Here is a 19,510-nt window from a genome sequence, read left to right as displayed (position 1 = left end):
CCACGATCCCGCACCCCGCAAGATCCGAACACAGGGCCTACTGGTTTCGCGCACGAGCACTTAACCATTAGACCACTGAGCCACCATACACCATTGTCTTCAGTGAGTTGTTATCTCACAACAGACCTGGTTGAACTCCACTGGTAACGACTTCTCACTAGAACTCCAGAAGTGTCTCCTGAAGTCAGTCACTAGTGAGCAGATGATTAGTATTATCAGAATGGGTTTTGTGGGGAAAAAACAAAAAAAGAAACAAAACCCAAATTACATTTACTAAAAAAATAGCATACCATTTCATTAGTACGATATTTACATGTTATAGGATTAGTTGATGAATTGAATAGATCCGTTATTGTTAAACGTTTCATAATATAACTTGATAATGTTATTATAATGTTATCATTATTACAATAAACAAATATTGATTATACAAGCAATCATTTAATGAGCTCAACTCTTAATTATTGATTAAATTGATCGATAGAGATTAAAAGGGAGGGGAGAGGTAGAAAATTGATAATTGGTCAGTACCCTATTCATTGATCAATAAGGAAATTGTGTAATATTCGAAATGTTTTTTTTGTTTATCAAAATTGTATGGTTTTTATGTCTTTTTTGGGAGGTTAGGTACCATGTATTATTTTAATTTATCAATTATTGCTGCATTTGATATTCATCAATTCAGTATTGACACAATGTGATAGATGTTTATATTAACTGATTCACTGTATTTGTTGAAGACAATGGTGGATGTGTTGCTCAATTTCATGGATTAGTTGAAGTTAGATATTAACACTGTTGGATGCCGGCCGGCTCAGCAGTCTAGTGGTTAAGCGCTCTCGCGCGAGACTGATGTGTCTTGGGTTCGAATTTCGCGAGGTGAGATCGTGGATGCGGACTGCCGAGGAGTTCCAGAGTAGGACGAAACGGTCGTTCAGTTCTCTCAGGTTTTTCAAGATGATCCAGCTTCAATTGACTCATGATCTCAACTATTTAAAATACATTAATTCTCACTATCGGTTTTAGTTATATAGCAATCAGTTGGTCAAACCGACAGACATTAACTTAAAGCCTAGTACAGACACTAGTTGGACTAAGTTACCATACCATGTCAGCTCAACAGGATGAATGACTAAAAAGATCAGAATACTGTAGTACCGACGAGAAGAATGGGGAATAAACATTAGGAATATGGTTTCAATGACAAAGTGGACGGTATGTACTGGAATTCAAGATTGAATGCATCTGACCCGTTGTGAATGGTTTTAAGCTATATTACTTACGGTTTCAAATAACTGACTACGGTTATCACTCGGACTTAAACAAGGTAACCTGCATTTACCAACATGGAACAAACTAACAGTTAGTAACTAAAATGGACTGATGCCATTTTTTTTTAAGTTAAGAAGACAGCAACAAATAGCATTAATTGATAAGATGAAAATAAGTAACCATAATTAATGCCAGAAAAGTCTTGAGTAAATGTGAATTTGACATGTAGACGTAGAATAATAATAATAATAAAAAAAGGCGATAAATATGGGAAGATTAAAAAATCGTTATCACGTTGATTAATTTATAGGTTTAATTTATGAATATTGTAGACGAAAATGGTCCACCAGGGTGCTTGATACCTGTGTGGTCGCGCCACAGGATTGAGACGTACTATTCAGATTGTAGCGTTAAAGCCGATACGATGACTCGCTCTCCTGTTAAACGGGATTGAGCTGTACTGTTTGGGTTGTCACGTGAAAGTCTGGATAGTGTCTCGTTCTCCTGAAAACCAATGTAAAATTACCATGACCCACAAGGGTATATTATATAAGTATGTAGACGAAAAAACTGAAGAAAAAAAACATGAAGCTTTAAGAACTCGAACTTTCATGTGGTTGATTATGTAATACTCTAAAAAAACCGAAGTTCAAATCAAAAGTAAGAAGTCAAAAATCGAAAACTATTCAGTGAAAATATCGTTTATTAATCCAATATGAATCATATTTATATTTAATTAGTAACAGTAAATTAGATCACTAATAAATCATTTAGAAGGTGTAACAAAGTGATTCTAATTATCGAATAGATTGAAGATAGAAGATAATTGTCAACTTGAAGAATAATGAAAATTATGAATTCAAAATAGTATTATGTCATAAATTGTTCGGAAATATGAAATATAAACGTAGCTTATATAATGATGTAATCAATGATGGATAGTGGCTAGCAGTGGAATCCAGTTTGACGCGCGTTTCGTCCCACTTAGGACTCGTCAGCTGGATGTACCTGCGTCTCGGAGCCGATATCCACTCTGGGAATCGAACCCATCACCATACGCTTCAAACGCCATCGCGTTATCCACTTAGCTACTGAGTCTTGATAGCCACTTGCTTGTGCATTAGGATGAATTGAAATTCACTTGGTATTGTTTTGCTTGTATCTTCCCATTGAGGTTTAACACTGCAATTGATCAGTCTGTTATTGTCATATACGCATACTGTGCGTATGCCTCGATATTGCCTGAATTCATAAGCTATTTGTAAGCAATGACGGATAGTGGCTAGCAGTGGAATCCAGTTTGACGCGCGTTTCGTCGTATTTGGGACTCGTCAGCTGGATAATTAAGGTAATATCAAGGCATACGCACAGTATGCACATATACCAATAACAGACTGATCAATTGCAGTCTTAAACTTCAATGGGAAGATACAAGCCAAACAATACCAAGTAATGATGTAATGTCTAACAAAACGTTTTCTAATGAAAATACTTTTTAGATGAAAGAAAATACAGTAATTGTATGCCATAATGTTAGCTAAATAATAATTATTACTCACTTACTTACTTTCATCTGTTACACTTCATGGATTCGCCATCGAACTCTGTACTGGACAATACTTTCCAGTTCTTTTCAGTTGCTATTCACTTTTTTTCATGTCTCTTACCAATTCCCGGTGCAGTGGTGCAGTTATATTATTTCCTACTTACATCCAAAGTCTTTTCCTAATTTCCTCTTCAACTGTCAGCTGCTTTGTTCTCTCCAACAATCAGTTGTTACTGATGGTATTCGGTCAACGGACATTCGGTATTTGGTGTGGACAATTGCTTTTGAATACCTGTATATTTCTGATGATGTTTGTAGTAGTTGTCAATGTTCTAGCTCCATACAGTAAAACTGTCTTGACCTTCATATTGAAGATTCTCACTTTGATATTGGTTGACAGTTGTTTAGAGTTCTATATATTCTTCAACTGTAGGAATCTTTCCCTTACTTTGCACATCGTTACCTTTACATTTGCATCAGATCCTCTTTGTTCATCGATGATGCTGATCAGTCAATTACGTGAGAGTCTCTACGTGTTCCAGAGCTTCTCCATCAAGTGTGATAGGGTTGGTGTTCTCTATGTTGTATCTGAGGATCTTGCTTTACCTCATATGCAAGTTGAGACCTACTGATACAGAGGCTGCTGTTACACTGTTTTTGTTGACCTGCACTTTTGATATATATGGGATAGAAGAACCAGATCATCTGCAAATTTCGAATCATCTAATTATATGCAATCTGTCTACTCTATTCAGTGATTCCACCGAGATGTGGAGGTCTTCATAATTCAGTCGATCATCAGGAGAAAGATAAATGGAGAAAGTAAGCAACCTCGTGTAACACCAGTACTCACTTGGAATACGTCTGTCAGCTTTCCTCCTTACACGACATTGCAGAGTAGTCCTTCATATGAACTATTTATGATATTGAAGATTTTCTCAAGTTCACCATAGGATGCTTTGATGATCCTGAATCCATGAGATTCTCATCCCATAAGTACTTTACAGGCTTCTTTGGACAGCATCAAAGTAACTCCTTGAGTGTGCGCAGCATTTCCTTCTTCATAATAAAGGACTAATAACTAAAGTGGTGGTTTATACTATGGTAAGGTATGAAATTAAACGTATTGCTTTGTACATAGAGGTTAGGTTGAAACTGTTGAACTGCTAAAGCTTCTACGGTATACTCTGTTTCATTGTATGAATGACTTTAAAAAGACTCCGGTAGAGAAGTGTGGCTAGTGCTTATGATATATATATATATATATATATATATATATATATAGTTAGGGTAACCCTCTACTCTAGGACAAGTGAACTTATTAGTACAATTTTTTGTGGCCCAAATTGATACTTTGTCATTCCTACTATTACGAGCCAAACATCGGCTAGAGAATGCAATGCGAAGTTCAGCCTGATAAAATGATTTTCTGAGAAATCTCGAGCATCTATTTTCATAATCTTCGCCACAGTACTTCCTTATAATTGAATGTTCTGAAAACTATCTTTTAGATTTATAGGCACTTTTTGTTTTACTGACTCGGCTTCAGATTTTTCTCAGTGACACTAGTTGGATGGCCGTTTATGATTAGTGTCTGCCGTAGATTTTCAAGTTCGGCGTCACTTATACCAGTTAATGTAATTTGTCTGCTTCCTGTGGGAAGAATGTTTAGTAACAAACTCACAGATGTAAGGCCATCAATGCAAAGCAAGATTGATAACCATATCTTTTATAAAGCATTCATTTAGTTTCTCTTTTTTTAGTAGCTGATTCTGAGAGGCTCAATAAATTCGTTCTTCGTCTAAGGATTATCGTAAAAGATTTTGAAATAACAAAATCATATCCAATGTCAAGAAGATAATTAGCATTTGTACTCCCAAAAATACGCTCAGATAAAAAGTCTCAACTATTGATTTCGGGATATTTCAAAATGTTTCGAAGCAAGTAAATAGTGTGAGATTGTTTTATGTGCTAAGATAAAAACCTTAGTTTTGTACTCAGGAAAATTGCAGTCAAAAATTATACACAACATTTTTTATAGTTTTGCAGTGTTTACTACTTATATATATACATAAGTAGTATATAACGATATTCTGGAATAAAAAGTATTTCACTAGAAGATCAAGAAGAAAATAAAGGGAACGGGAAGCAATTGGTATGAAAATGCAGGAACAATGAAATCTGAGACGATGGATTGATATTTACAAAAGAAACAGTCAAGTTTGAGACAATGGATTAATATTTTGCAAATAAAGTATTTACTGTATTGTCCTCAGATTTTAATGAGATTTTCTGTAATTTCGTGGTCAATTACAGTTGGTTGTCCCCGCTCGTGTTCTTGTTCACCACAGTATGTATTAAATACATGTAATATATGAATTCATGAGTCGATTAAAGCCATACCATCATGGAAAACCTGGAAGTACAGGATGGCCGTTTCGTCCCCGTACGACACTCTTCAGCATTGGGCATCCATGTAGATTAGTTTGTGTATTTTCAAAGAGTATTTTCCAGACACATGTTTTATTATTATTTTTTGATTTCAATTCTCAATGTCCTTTCAAATCATTATTCATCGTTATATCTTACACTGATCAAATATAACAGTCAGATAAATATGTCCCTACGAAGTTAGTTAATTGTAATACGTTATTTTATGTATGAATTTTAATTATGTCACCATAAGTGATATGAATTAGAATAGCGAAAACTATTTGTAACCACTCATATTTCATCATGTTGTTCCATTTTGAAAGTGAGAACTCATATGGATTATTATTTATGCGAATAAATAATGTGAAATTTTCCAGATGGTTATTATTAGTGGTACAGATAAAATAGTATATTTTAATAAACCACTTTAATTTACTGAAACGAAAGTTATCATCCAGAAGATACAAGTGTTTATTAACAGTTTCCTACGCAAAATACTTCGGATCCGTTGGACAGACACTATTAGCAGCAACCTACTGTGTGAGAGAACAAACCAGATTCCATCGGAGTAAGAAGTCAGGAAGAAGCGCTGGATGTGGATAGAACATACGTTGAGGAATGCACTCAAATGTGTCACAAGGCAAGCCCTTACTTGAAATACTCAAGGCCAACGGAGAAGAGGAAGATCAAAGAACACAGACATGAGAAGAATGAACAAAAGCTGAATAGAACTAGAAAGAAATGCCTAGGAGAGATTGGATTGGATAATTCTGTCCGGCGGCTTATGCTCCATTGAGAATAACAGGCATAAGTTAGTAAATAATATTATCTCTCCACCACTTCACTTTACTATTACTTACATGAAAACATTGATTTACATGTAGTACAAATAACTAACCATCCACAATGAAAAACAAAACAAAAAGAAAGACGAAAAGAAAAAGAAAAAGCATTCATCCATCTATAATAATAATTATTAGTTTTGTTCCTCTGCAATCCAAAAGGAATCTTATTAGGACACTGCCTCATAGATTCAAGGTTGTATGCTCTGTGGACATGACTGAAGATGAAACAAAGCCATTATACACAACCCTGAGGGAAAATGGATATTCCTAGAAATTTATAAATAAAAACACAGTCAATAAAAGGCAGCATAGAGAATGCACAGCTGTAAAGAAAATGCCTCTGTATATACGCTCACAATTCAGAGGCGATGCACCGAGCAAAATGCTAAGACTTAAGTTAAGCAGATCAATTCAAAGGATTTTTAATGCGGCAAGACCACAACTAGCATTCTCCACACGACCAATAATCACTCCGAGGTTGAAAGATAAATTACCTAGACTATCTATATATCAATTCAACTGCTCCTGTGGAGCAAGTTATATTGGCAGATGTTCTAGGAATTCGTACTTTCGGGCTCGTGAGCACCTCTCCCTGTGGTTAAGCAAAAGTGTAGTCAAAACAGTTAACAACTCCATTTTAGACCATCTAGTTCGGATGGGATATACAGCCAACATGAAGCAATCTTTCGTAATAATATATCGTGTTAACAGCAGTCTACCTAATTACGTCAGCCTGAGAATCCTACAGACGGCTGAAGCAATTGATATTCAGATCAAAAGCCAAAGCTTTGCATCCAAAAGAAATTTATGTTCAGCCACTTCTTTTACCCTGGCCAACTTTGGGGCCAACTAGATATTAATCGATTTTATAATATGGTGAAGTAATTTGATTAATGTTCATTTTATGTCCTAAAATTATTATTATTATCATTACACTTGATAACTTTGTGAGGAATTTATTCAATATCCACCCTCAATTTACTATATCTAACCTAATTCATATTATTCTGCATATTACGTAATTTCTGATTTCTATTCCACAGAAGCGCCAAATGGTTAGCGGAAAAATTGGAACCGGTTAGAAGGCAAGTATGTAAACATTCTATTCATGATACTTTTCAATTTACTGATCGTATTAAAGACGTTAATACTTCCGAAAAACACATGTTCTCGCTTGATGTTAATTCTTTGTTCACTAGCGTACCTTTAACCGAAACGATATATTCTCTCTCTCTCACACCCCATGTCGATCATATTTATTCTGATCATTTATCCTACAATTTCATCATTTCGCTTATAAACTGATTAAAGTCAACAACTTCATATTAGTCAGCCCCAAACGTTAACGATTTTATTTGATTTTATATGACAAACAACAATTCTTGATTGACATGGACAAATTTAAATGATGTACATTGCCTTAAACTTGGCCATAGATACAGATTATTAATTTGGGTTTATAATTGCAGAACATGAAATGAAATAAATGAAAAGAACAGTGAAGCTGTCTTTCAACAAGGAGAGGCAGGATTAAAAAATTCCACCATAGAAATAGGAAGAAATGCCTAGGAGAGAGTGGATTGGAGAATTCTGATCGGTTATCTATGCTCGATTGTCATTAACAGGCATAGTGAGTGATATAATGGAAAGAAAAGTCAAAATTCTATTGATTTACTCATTATGAGATTTGTTCAACTTTACTTCCATTTTGATTCATTGTAATGATAACTCAATGTAGTATTTGCTTTTCTTTTCTTGTATCATATTTTATTCTGTATAATATACGATATTCTTGTATTCGATTGACATGACCTATGCTCAGTATGTGATTTCTTATTTTTTAATATATGTGAGTTCATTCTAATTATTAATCAAATAGTGTGTAAAACCAATATATAAGTGAGTGAGTTTTCCGACTAAAGTAGTTGTCGTTGTGCTTTTGAGGTTAATAAAGCTTCACTTATACCACTTTCTGTTCTTGATTTCGAGTCGTTGGAATTACAAAGGTCCTTCGTTCCGAGTATCAGTGATAAGCGTTTGCAACATAACAATTAACGACGATCAAATATAACAAGTAGTATCCAACTGACGAGTTATAACAATTGGAAACAGGGATAAAAAAAGAGCCAAGACGAAAAAATTGAATTCATAAGCTATAACAGAAAGTTAGTAAGTAAGTAAATAATAGTAGTTGTTTAATTTCAGACAACAAGTAGAAAAGCGATGGTCTTCCCGTCCAACAAGGAGACGTGGGTAGCTCGTTCCACGTTAAAACTAGAAAAAAGATTTATTGTAGAGTGAAACGGAGAATTCTGTTTGGTTACATATACATCATTGAGAATACCACGGATAAGAAAGTAGTAAGGTACGTAAATAGGTAAGTAAGAAAGTAAGTCAGTAAGTAAGTAAGTAAGTAAGTAAGTAAGTGAGTGAGTGAGTGAGTGAGTGAATGAGTGAGTAGTATGGTCTATTTAACATTTCACGATATCATTATCAATAAAAAACGCTCATCAACATAAAGAGTAAATAAGACAAGTAAATAAACGGAAATCGGTAAGAAAAGACAACGAGAAAAGTATAAAAACACAGTCATTAATCCAAACATCGATAATAATAATAATAATAATAATACTAATAATGACAATAATAATTATTAAGTGAGTTATGCATCTACTTTAGCTTCTTCTCTACATCTTCATATTTTTCTGTTGCTTTCAATTTATACCAATTGAATAATGATTGTAATGTGTTAATTTTCAATGGTACATCATCACAATAAACTAGATAGTCTCGTTCATGTTGTTTAGTTACATTCATTTGATTTAATTGAAAGCATCATCGTTGTTGGTGTTGTTGTTTTTCTGATTGATTTGCTATGAGTATTGGCATCAGACAACGAGTAGATTGGTGATGGTGCTGTTGGTCGCACAACGACAGACGATGTTCAAATAATTCTGTGTTGCACCTAGATAATAAAGAAGCTGGACTGAGTGGATTAGCGAATTGTGGTCGATGACCGATGCTCGATTGGCGGTAATAGCCACAAGTACGTAAATATGTAAGTAAGTAAATAAGTGAGTAATTAATTGCGTCAGTACTATTATCTCTCACCTATTGCATTATACTATTATCTACATAAAACCACTTATTTCCATCAAGTGTAAATAGCTGAAGTTCATCAACTACACAAATGGAAATGGAAAGCGAAACAGAAAGAACGAGAATAAGGAAATCATTCATCCAACCATCATTAATATTAATAATAATAATAATACTAATAATGACAATAATAATTATTAAGTGAGTTATGCATCTACTTTAGCTTCTTCTCTACATCTTCATATTTTTCTGTTGCTTTCAATTTATACCAATTGAATAATGATTGTAATGTGTTAATTTTCAATGGTACATCATCACAATAAACTAGATAGTCTCGTTCATGTTGTTTAGTTACATTCATTTGATTTAATTGAAAGCATCATCGTTGTTGGTGTTGTTGTTTTTCTGATTGATTTGCTATGAGTATTGGCATCAGACAACGAGTAGATTGGTGATGGTGCTGTTGGTCGCACAACGACAGACGATGTTCAAATAATTCTGTGTTGCACCTAGATAATAAAGAAGCTGGACTGAGTGGATTAGCGAATTGTGGTCGATGACCGATGCTCGATTGGCGGTAATAGCCACAAGTACGTAAATATGTAAGTAAGTAAATAAGTGAGTAATTAATTGCGTCAGTACTATTATCTCTCACCTATTGCATTATACTATTATCTACATAAAACCACTTATTTCCATCAAGTGTAAATAGCTGAAGTTCATCAACTACACAAATGGAAATGGAAAGCGAAACAGAAAGAACGAGAATAAGGAAATCATTCATCCAACCATCATTAATATTAATAATAATAATAATACTAATAATGACAATAATAATTATTAAGTGAGTTATGCATCTACTTTAGCTTCTTCTCTACATCTTCATATTTTTCTGTTGCTTTCAATTTATACCAATTGAATAATGATTGTAATGTGTTAATTTTCAATGGTACATCATCACAATAAACTAGATAGTCTCGTTCATGTTGTTTAGTTACATTCATTTGATTTAATTGAAAGCATCATCGTTGTTGGTGTTGTTGTTTTTCTGATTGATTTGCTATGAGTATTGGCATCAGACAACGAGTAGATTGGTGATGGTGCTGTTGGTCGCACAACGACAGACGATGTTCAAATAATTCTGTGTTGCACCTAGATAATAAAGAAGCTGGACTGAGTGGATTAGCGAATTGTGGTCGATGACCGATGCTCGATTGGCGGTAATAGCCACAAGTACGTAAATATGTAAGTAAGTAAATAAGTGAGTAATTAATTGCGTCAGTACTATTATCTCTCACCTATTGCATTATACTATTATCTACATAAAACCACTTATTTCCATCAAGTGTAAATAGCTGAAGTTCATCAACTACACAAATGGAAATGGAAAGCGAAACAGAAAGAACGAGAATAAGGAAATCATTCATCCAACCATCATTAATATTAATAATAATAATAATACTAATAATGACAATAATAATTATTAAGTGAGTTATGCATCTACTTTAGCTTCTTCTCTACATCTTCATATTTTTCTGTTGCTTTCAATTTATACCAATTGAATAATGATTGTAATGTGTTAATTTTCAATGGTACATCATCACAATAAACTAGATAGTCTCGTTCATGTTGTTTAGTTACATTCATTTGATTTAATTGAAAGCATCATCGTTGTTGGTGTTGTTGTTTTTCTGATTGATTTGCTATGAGTATTGGCATCAGACAACGAGTAGATTGGTGATGGTGCTGTTGGTCGCACAACGACAGACGATGTTCAAATAATTCTGTGTTGCACCTAGATAATAAAGAAGCTGGACTGAGTGGATTAGCGAATTGTGGTCGATGACCGATGCTCGATTGGCGGTAATAGCCACAAGTACGTAAATATGTAAGTAAGTAAATAAGTGAGTAATTAATTGCGTCAGTACTATTATCTCTCACCTATTGCATTATACTATTATCTACATAAAACCACTTATTTCCATCAAGTGTAAATAGCTGAAGTTCATCAACTACACAAATGGAAATGGAAAGCGAAACAGAAAGAACGAGAATAAGGAAATCATTCATCCAACCATCATTAATATTAATAATAATAATAATACTAATAATGACAATAATAATTATTAAGTGAGTTATGCATCTACTTTAGCTTCTTCTCTACATCTTCATATTTTTCTGTTGCTTTCAATTTATACCAATTGAATAATGATTGTAATGTGTTAATTTTCAATGGTACATCATCACAATAAACTAGATAGTCTCGTTCATGTTGTTTAGTTACATTCATTTGATTTAATTGAAAGCATCATCGTTGTTGGTGTTGTTGTTTTTCTGATTGATTTGCTATGAGTATTGGCATCAGACAACGAGTAGATTGGTGATGGTGCTGTTGGTCGCACAACGACAGACGATGTTCAAATAATTCTGTGTTGCACCTAGATAATAAAGAAGCTGGACTGAGTGGATTAGCGAATTGTGGTCGATGACCGATGCTCGATTGGCGGTAATAGCCACAAGTACGTAAATATGTAAGTAAGTAAATAAGTGAGTAATTAATTGCGTCAGTACTATTATCTCTCACCTATTGCATTATACTATTATCTACATAAAACCACTTATTTCCATCAAGTGTAAATAGCTGAAGTTCATCAACTACACAAATGGAAATGGAAAGCGAAACAGAAAGAACGAGAATAAGGAAATCATTCATCCAACCATCATTAATATTAATAATAATAATAATACTAATAATGACAATAATAATTATTAAGTGAGTTATGCATCTACTTTAGCTTCTTCTCTACATCTTCATATTTTTCTGTTGCTTTCAATTTATACCAATTGAATAATGATTGTAATGTGTTAATTTTCAATGGTACATCATCACAATAAACTAGATAGTCTCGTTCATGTTGTTTAGTTACATTCATTTGATTTAATTGAAAGCATCATCGTTGTTGGTGTTGTTGTTTTTCTGATTGATTTGCTATGAGTATTGGCATCAGACAACGAGTAGATTGGTGATGGTGCTGTTGGTCGCACAACGACAGACGATGTTCAAATAATTCTGTGTTGCACCTAGATAATAAAGAAGCTGGACTGAGTGGATTAGCGAATTGTGGTCGATGACCGATGCTCGATTGGCGGTAATAGCCACAAGTACGTAAATATGTAAGTAAGTAAATAAGTGAGTAATTAATTGCGTCAGTACTATTATCTCTCACCTATTGCATTATACTATTATCTACATAAAACCACTTATTTCCATCAAGTGTAAATAGCTGAAGTTCATCAACTACACAAATGGAAATGGAAAGCGAAACAGAAAGAACGAGAATAAGGAAATCATTCATCCAACCATCATTAATATTAATAATAATAATAATACTAATAATGACAATAATAATTATTAAGTGAGTTATGCATCTACTTTAGCTTCTTCTCTACATCTTCATATTTTTCTGTTGCTTTCAATTTATACCAATTGAATAATGATTGTAATGTGTTAATTTTCAATGGTACATCATCACAATAAACTAGATAGTCTCGTTCATGTTGTTTAGTTACATTCATTTGATTTAATTGAAAGCATCATCGTTGTTGGTGTTGTTGTTTTTCTGATTGATTTGCTATGAGTATTGGCATCAGACAACGAGTAGATTGGTGATGGTGCTGTTGGTCGCACAACGACAGACGATGTTCAAATAATTCTGTGTTGCACCTAGATAATAAAGAAGCTGGACTGAGTGGATTAGCGAATTGTGGTCGATGACCGATGCTCGATTGGCGGTAATAGCCACAAGTACGTAAATATGTAAGTAAGTAAATAAGTGAGTAATTAATTGCGTCAGTACTATTATCTCTCACCTATTGCATTATACTATTATCTACATAAAACCACTTATTTCCATCAAGTGTAAATAGCTGAAGTTCATCAACTACACAAATGGAAATGGAAAGCGAAACAGAAAGAACGAGAATAAGGAAATCATTCATCCAACCATCATTAATATTAATAATAATAATAATACTAATAATGACAATAATAATTATTAAGTGAGTTATGCATCTACTTTAGCTTCTTCTCTACATCTTCATATTTTTCTGTTGCTTTCAATTTATACCAATTGAATAATGATTGTAATGTGTTAATTTTCAATGGTACATCATCACAATAAACTAGATAGTCTCGTTCATGTTGTTTAGTTACATTCATTTGATTTAATTGAAAGCATCATCGTTGTTGGTGTTGTTGTTTTTCTGATTGATTTGCTATGAGTATTGGCATCAGACAACGAGTAGATTGGTGATGGTGCTGTTGGTCGCACAACGACAGACGATGTTCAAATAATTCTGTGTTGCACCTAGATAATAAAGAAGCTGGACTGAGTGGATTAGCGAATTGTGGTCGATGACCGATGCTCGATTGGCGGTAATAGCCACAAGTACGTAAATATGTAAGTAAGTAAATAAGTGAGTAATTAATTGCGTCAGTACTATTATCTCTCACCTATTGCATTATACTATTATCTACATAAAACCACTTATTTCCATCAAGTGTAAATAGCTGAAGTTCATCAACTACACAAATGGAAATGGAAAGCGAAACAGAAAGAACGAGAATAAGGAAATCATTCATCCAACCATCATTAATATTAATAATAATAATAATACTAATAATGACAATAATAATTATTAAGTGAGTTATGCATCTACTTTAGCTTCTTCTCTACATCTTCATATTTTTCTGTTGCTTTCAATTTATACCAATTGAATAATGATTGTAATGTGTTAATTTTCAATGGTACATCATCACAATAAACTAGATAGTCTCGTTCATGTTGTTTAGTTACATTCATTTGATTTAATTGAAAGCATCATCGTTGTTGGTGTTGTTGTTTTTCTGATTGATTTGCTATGAGTATTGGCATCAGACAACGAGTAGATTGGTGATGGTGCTGTTGGTCGCACAACGACAGACGATGTTCAAATAATTCTGTGTTGCACCTAGATAATAAAGAAGCTGGACTGAGTGGATTAGCGAATTGTGGTCGATGACCGATGCTCGATTGGCGGTAATAGCCACAAGTACGTAAATATGTAAGTAAGTAAATAAGTGAGTAATTAATTGCGTCAGTACTATTATCTCTCACCTATTGCATTATACTATTATCTACATAAAACCACTTATTTCCATCAAGTGTAAATAGCTGAAGTTCATCAACTACACAAATGGAAATGGAAAGCGAAACAGAAAGAACGAGAATAAGGAAATCATTCATCCAACCATCATTAATATTAATAATAATAATAATACTAATAATGACAATAATAATTATTAAGTGAGTTATGCATCTACTTTAGCTTCTTCTCTACATCTTCATATTTTTCTGTTGCTTTCAATTTATACCAATTGAATAATGATTGTAATGTGTTAATTTTCAATGGTACATCATCACAATAAACTAGATAGTCTCGTTCATGTTGTTTAGTTACATTCATTTGATTTAATTGAAAGCATCATCGTTGTTGGTGTTGTTGTTTTTCTGATTGATTTGCTATGAGTATTGGCATCAGACAACGAGTAGATTGGTGATGGTGCTGTTGGTCGCACAACGACAGACGATGTTCAAATAATTCTGTGTTGCACCTAGATAATAAAGAAGCTGGACTGAGTGGATTAGCGAATTGTGGTCGATGACCGATGCTCGATTGGCGGTAATAGCCACAAGTACGTAAATATGTAAGTAAGTAAATAAGTGAGTAATTAATTGCGTCAGTACTATTATCTCTCACCTATTGCATTATACTATTATCTACATAAAACCACTTATTTCCATCAAGTGTAAATAGCTGAAGTTCATCAACTACACAAATGGAAATGGAAAGCGAAACAGAAAGAACGAGAATAAGGAAATCATTCATCCAACCATCATTAATATTAATAATAATAATAATACTAATAATGACAATAATAATTATTAAGTGAGTTATGCATCTACTTTAGCTTCTTCTCTACATCTTCATATTTTTCTGTTGCTTTCAATTTATACCAATTGAATAATGATTGTAATGTGTTAATTTTCAATGGTACATCATCACAATAAACTAGATAGTCTCGTTCATGTTGTTTAGTTACATTCATTTGATTTAATTGAAAGCATCATCGTTGTTGGTGTTGTTGTTTTTCTGATTGATTTGCTATGAGTATTGGCATCAGACAACGAGTAGATTGGTGATGGTGCTGTTGGTCGCACAACGACAGACGATGTTCAAATAATTCTGTGTTGCACCTAGATAATAAAGAAGCTGGACTGAGTGGATTAGCGAATTGTGGTCGATGACCGATGCTCGATTGGCGGTAATAGCCACAAGTACGTAAATATGTAAGTAAGTAAATAAGTGAGTAATTAATTGCGTCAGTACTATTATCTCTCACCTATTGCATTATACTATTATCTACATAAAACCACTTATTTCCATCAAGTGTAAATAGCTGAAGTTCATCAACTACACAAATGGAAATGGAAAGCGAAACAGAAAGAACGAGAATAAGGAAATCATTCATCCAACCATCATTAATATTAATAATAATAATAATACTAATAATGACAATAATAATTATTAAGTGAGTTATGCATCTACTTTAGCTTCTTCTCTACATCTTCATATTTTTCTGTTGCTTTCAATTTATACCAATTGAATAATGATTGTAATGTGTTAATTTTCAATGGTACATCATCACAATAAACTAGATAGTCTCGTTCATGTTGTTTAGTTACATTCATTTGATTTAATTGAAAGCATCATCGTTGTTGGTGTTGTTGTTTTTCTGATTGATTTGCTATGAGTATTGGCATCAGACAACGAGTAGATTGGTGATGGTGCTGTTGGTCGCACAACGACAGACGATGTTCAAATAATTCTGTGTTGCACCTAGATAATAAAGAAGCTGGACTGAGTGGATTAGCGAATTGTGGTCGATGACCGATGCTCGATTGGCGGTAATAGCCACAAGTACGTAAATATGTAAGTAAGTAAATAAGTGAGTAATTAATTGCGTCAGTACTATTATCTCTCACCTATTGCATTATACTATTATCTACATAAAACCACTTATTTCCATCAAGTGTAAATAGCTGAAGTTCATCAACTACACAAATGGAAATGGAAAGCGAAACAGAAAGAACGAGAATAAGGAAATCATTCATCCAACCATCATTAATATTAATAATAATAATAATACTAATAATGACAATAATAATTATTAAGTGAGTTATGCATCTACTTTAGCTTCTTCTCTACATCTTCATATTTTTCTGTTGCTTTCAATTTATACCAATTGAATAATGATTGTAATGTGTTAATTTTCAATGGTACATCATCACAATAAACTAGATAGTCTCGTTCATGTTGTTTAGTTACATTCATTTGATTTAATTGAAAGCATCATCGTTGTTGGTGTTGTTGTTTTTCTGATTGATTTGCTATGAGTATTGGCATCAGACAACGAGTAGATTGGTGATGGTGCTGTTGGTCGCACAACGACAGACGATGTTCAAATAATTCTGTGTTGCACCTAGATAATAAAGAAGCTGGACTGAGTGGATTAGCGAATTGTGGTCGATGACCGATGCTCGATTGGCGGTAATAGCCACAAGTACGTAAATATGTAAGTAAGTAAATAAGTGAGTAATTAATTGCGTCAGTACTATTATCTCTCACCTATTGCATTATACTATTATCTACATAAAACCACTTATTTCCATCAAGTGTAAATAGCTGAAGTTCATCAACTACACAAATGGAAATGGAAAGCGAAACAGAAAGAACGAGAATAAGGAAATCATTCATCCAACCATCATTAATATTAATAATAATAATAATACTAATAATGACAATAATAATTATTAAGTGAGTTATGCATCTACTTTAGCTTCTTCTCTACATCTTCATATTTTTCTGTTGCTTTCAATTTATACCAATTGAATAATGATTGTAATGTGTTAATTTTCAATGGTACATCATCACAATAAACTAGATAGTCTCGTTCATGTTGTTTAGTTACATTCATTTGATTTAATTGAAAGCATCATCGTTGTTGGTGTTGTTGTTTTTCTGATTGATTTGCTATGAGTATTGGCATCAGACAACGAGTAGATTGGTGATGGTGCTGTTGGTCGCACAACGACAGACGATGTTCAAATAATTCTGTGTTGCACCTAGATAATAAAGAAGCTGGACTGAGTGGATTAGCGAATTGTGGTCGATGACCGATGCTCGATTGGCGGTAATAGCCACAAGTACGTAAATATGTAAGTAAGTAAATAAGTGAGTAATTAATTGCGTCAGTACTATTATCTCTCACCTATTGCATTATACTATTATCTACATAAAACCACTTATTTCCATCAAGTGTAAATAGCTGAAGTTCATCAACTACACAAATGGAAATGGAAAGCGAAACAGAAAGAACGAGAATAAGGAAATCATTCATCCAACCATCATTAATATTAATAATAATAATAATACTAATAATGACAATAATAATTATTAAGTGAGTTATGCATCTACTTTAGCTTCTTCTCTACATCTTCATATTTTTCTGTTGCTTTCAATTTATACCAATTGAATAATGATTGTAATGTGTTAATTTTCAATGGTACATCATCACAATAAACTAGATAGTCTCGTTCATGTTGTTTAGTTACATTCATTTGATTTAATTGAAAGCATCATCGTTGTTGGTGTTGTTGTTTTTCTGATTGATTTGCTATGAGTATTGGCATCAGACAACGAGTAGATTGGTGATGGTGCTGTTGGTCGCACAACGACAGACGATGTTCAAATAATTCTGTGTTGCACCTAGATAATAAAGAAGCTGGACTGAGTGGATTAGCGAATTGTGGTCGATGACCGATGCTCGATTGGCGGTAATAGCCACAAGTACGTAAATATGTAAGTAAGTAAATAAGTGAGTAATTAATTGCGTCAGTACTATTATCTCTCACCTATTGCATTATACTATTATCTACATAAAACCACTTATTTCCATCAAGTGTAAATAGCTGAAGTTCATCAACTACACAAATGGAAATGGAAAGCGAAACAGAAAGAACGAGAATAAGGAAATCATTCATCCAACCATCATTAATATTAATAATAATAATAATACTAATAATGACAATAATAATTATTAAGTGAGTTATGCATCTACTTTAGCTTCTTCTCTACATCTTCATATTTTTCTGTTGCTTTCAATTTATACCAATTGAATAATGATTGTAATGTGTTAATTTTCAATGGTACATCATCACAATAAACTAGATAGTCTCGTTCATGTTGTTTAGTTACATTCATTTGATTTAATTGAAAGCATCATCGTTGTTGGTGTTGTTGTTTTTCTGATTGATTTGCTATGAGTATTGGCATCAGACAACGAGTAGATTGGTGATGGTGCTGTTGGTCGCACAACGACAGACGATGTTCAAATAATTCTGTGTTGCACCTAGATAATAAAGAAGCTGGACTGAGTGGATTAGCGAATTGTGGTCGATGACCGATGCTCGATTGGCGGTAATAGCCACAAGTACGTAAATATGTAAGTAAGTAAATAAGTGAGTAATTAATTGCGTCAGTACTATTATCTCTCACCTATTGCATTATACTATTATCTACATAAAACCACTTATTTCCATCAAGTGTAAATAGCTGAAGTTCATCAACTACACAAATGGAAATGGAAAGCGAAACAGAAAGAACGAGAATAAGGAAATCATTCATCCAACCATCATTAATATTAATAATAATAATAATACTAATAATGACAATAATAATTATTAAGTGAGTTATGCATCTACTTTAGCTTCTTCTCTACATCTTCATATTTTTCTGTTGCTTTCAATTTATACCAATTGAATAATGATTGTAATGTGTTAATTTTCAATGGTACATCATCACAATAAACTAGATAGTCTCGTTCATGTTGTTTAGTTACATTCATTTGATTTAATTGAAAGCATCATCGTTGTTGGTGTTGTTGTTTTTCTGATTGATTTGCTATGAGTATTGGCATCAGACAACGAGTAGATTGGTGATGGTGCTGTTGGTCGCACAACGACAGACGATGTTCAAATAATTCTGTGTTGCACCTAGATAATAAAGAAGCTGGACTGAGTGGATTAGCGAATTGTGGTCGATGACCGATGCTCGATTGGCGGTAATAGCCACAAGTACGTAAATATGTAAGTAAGTAAATAAGTGAGTAATTAATTGCGTCAGTACTATTATCTCTCACCTATTGCATTATACT

The sequence above is a fragment of the Schistosoma haematobium genome (genome assembly GCF_000699445.3).
Source record: "Schistosoma haematobium chromosome Unknown HiC_scaffold_360, whole genome shotgun sequence".
Lineage (NCBI taxonomy): Eukaryota > Metazoa > Platyhelminthes > Trematoda > Strigeidida > Schistosomatidae > Schistosoma > Schistosoma haematobium.
Note: the sequence above shows the minus strand (reverse complement) of the source record.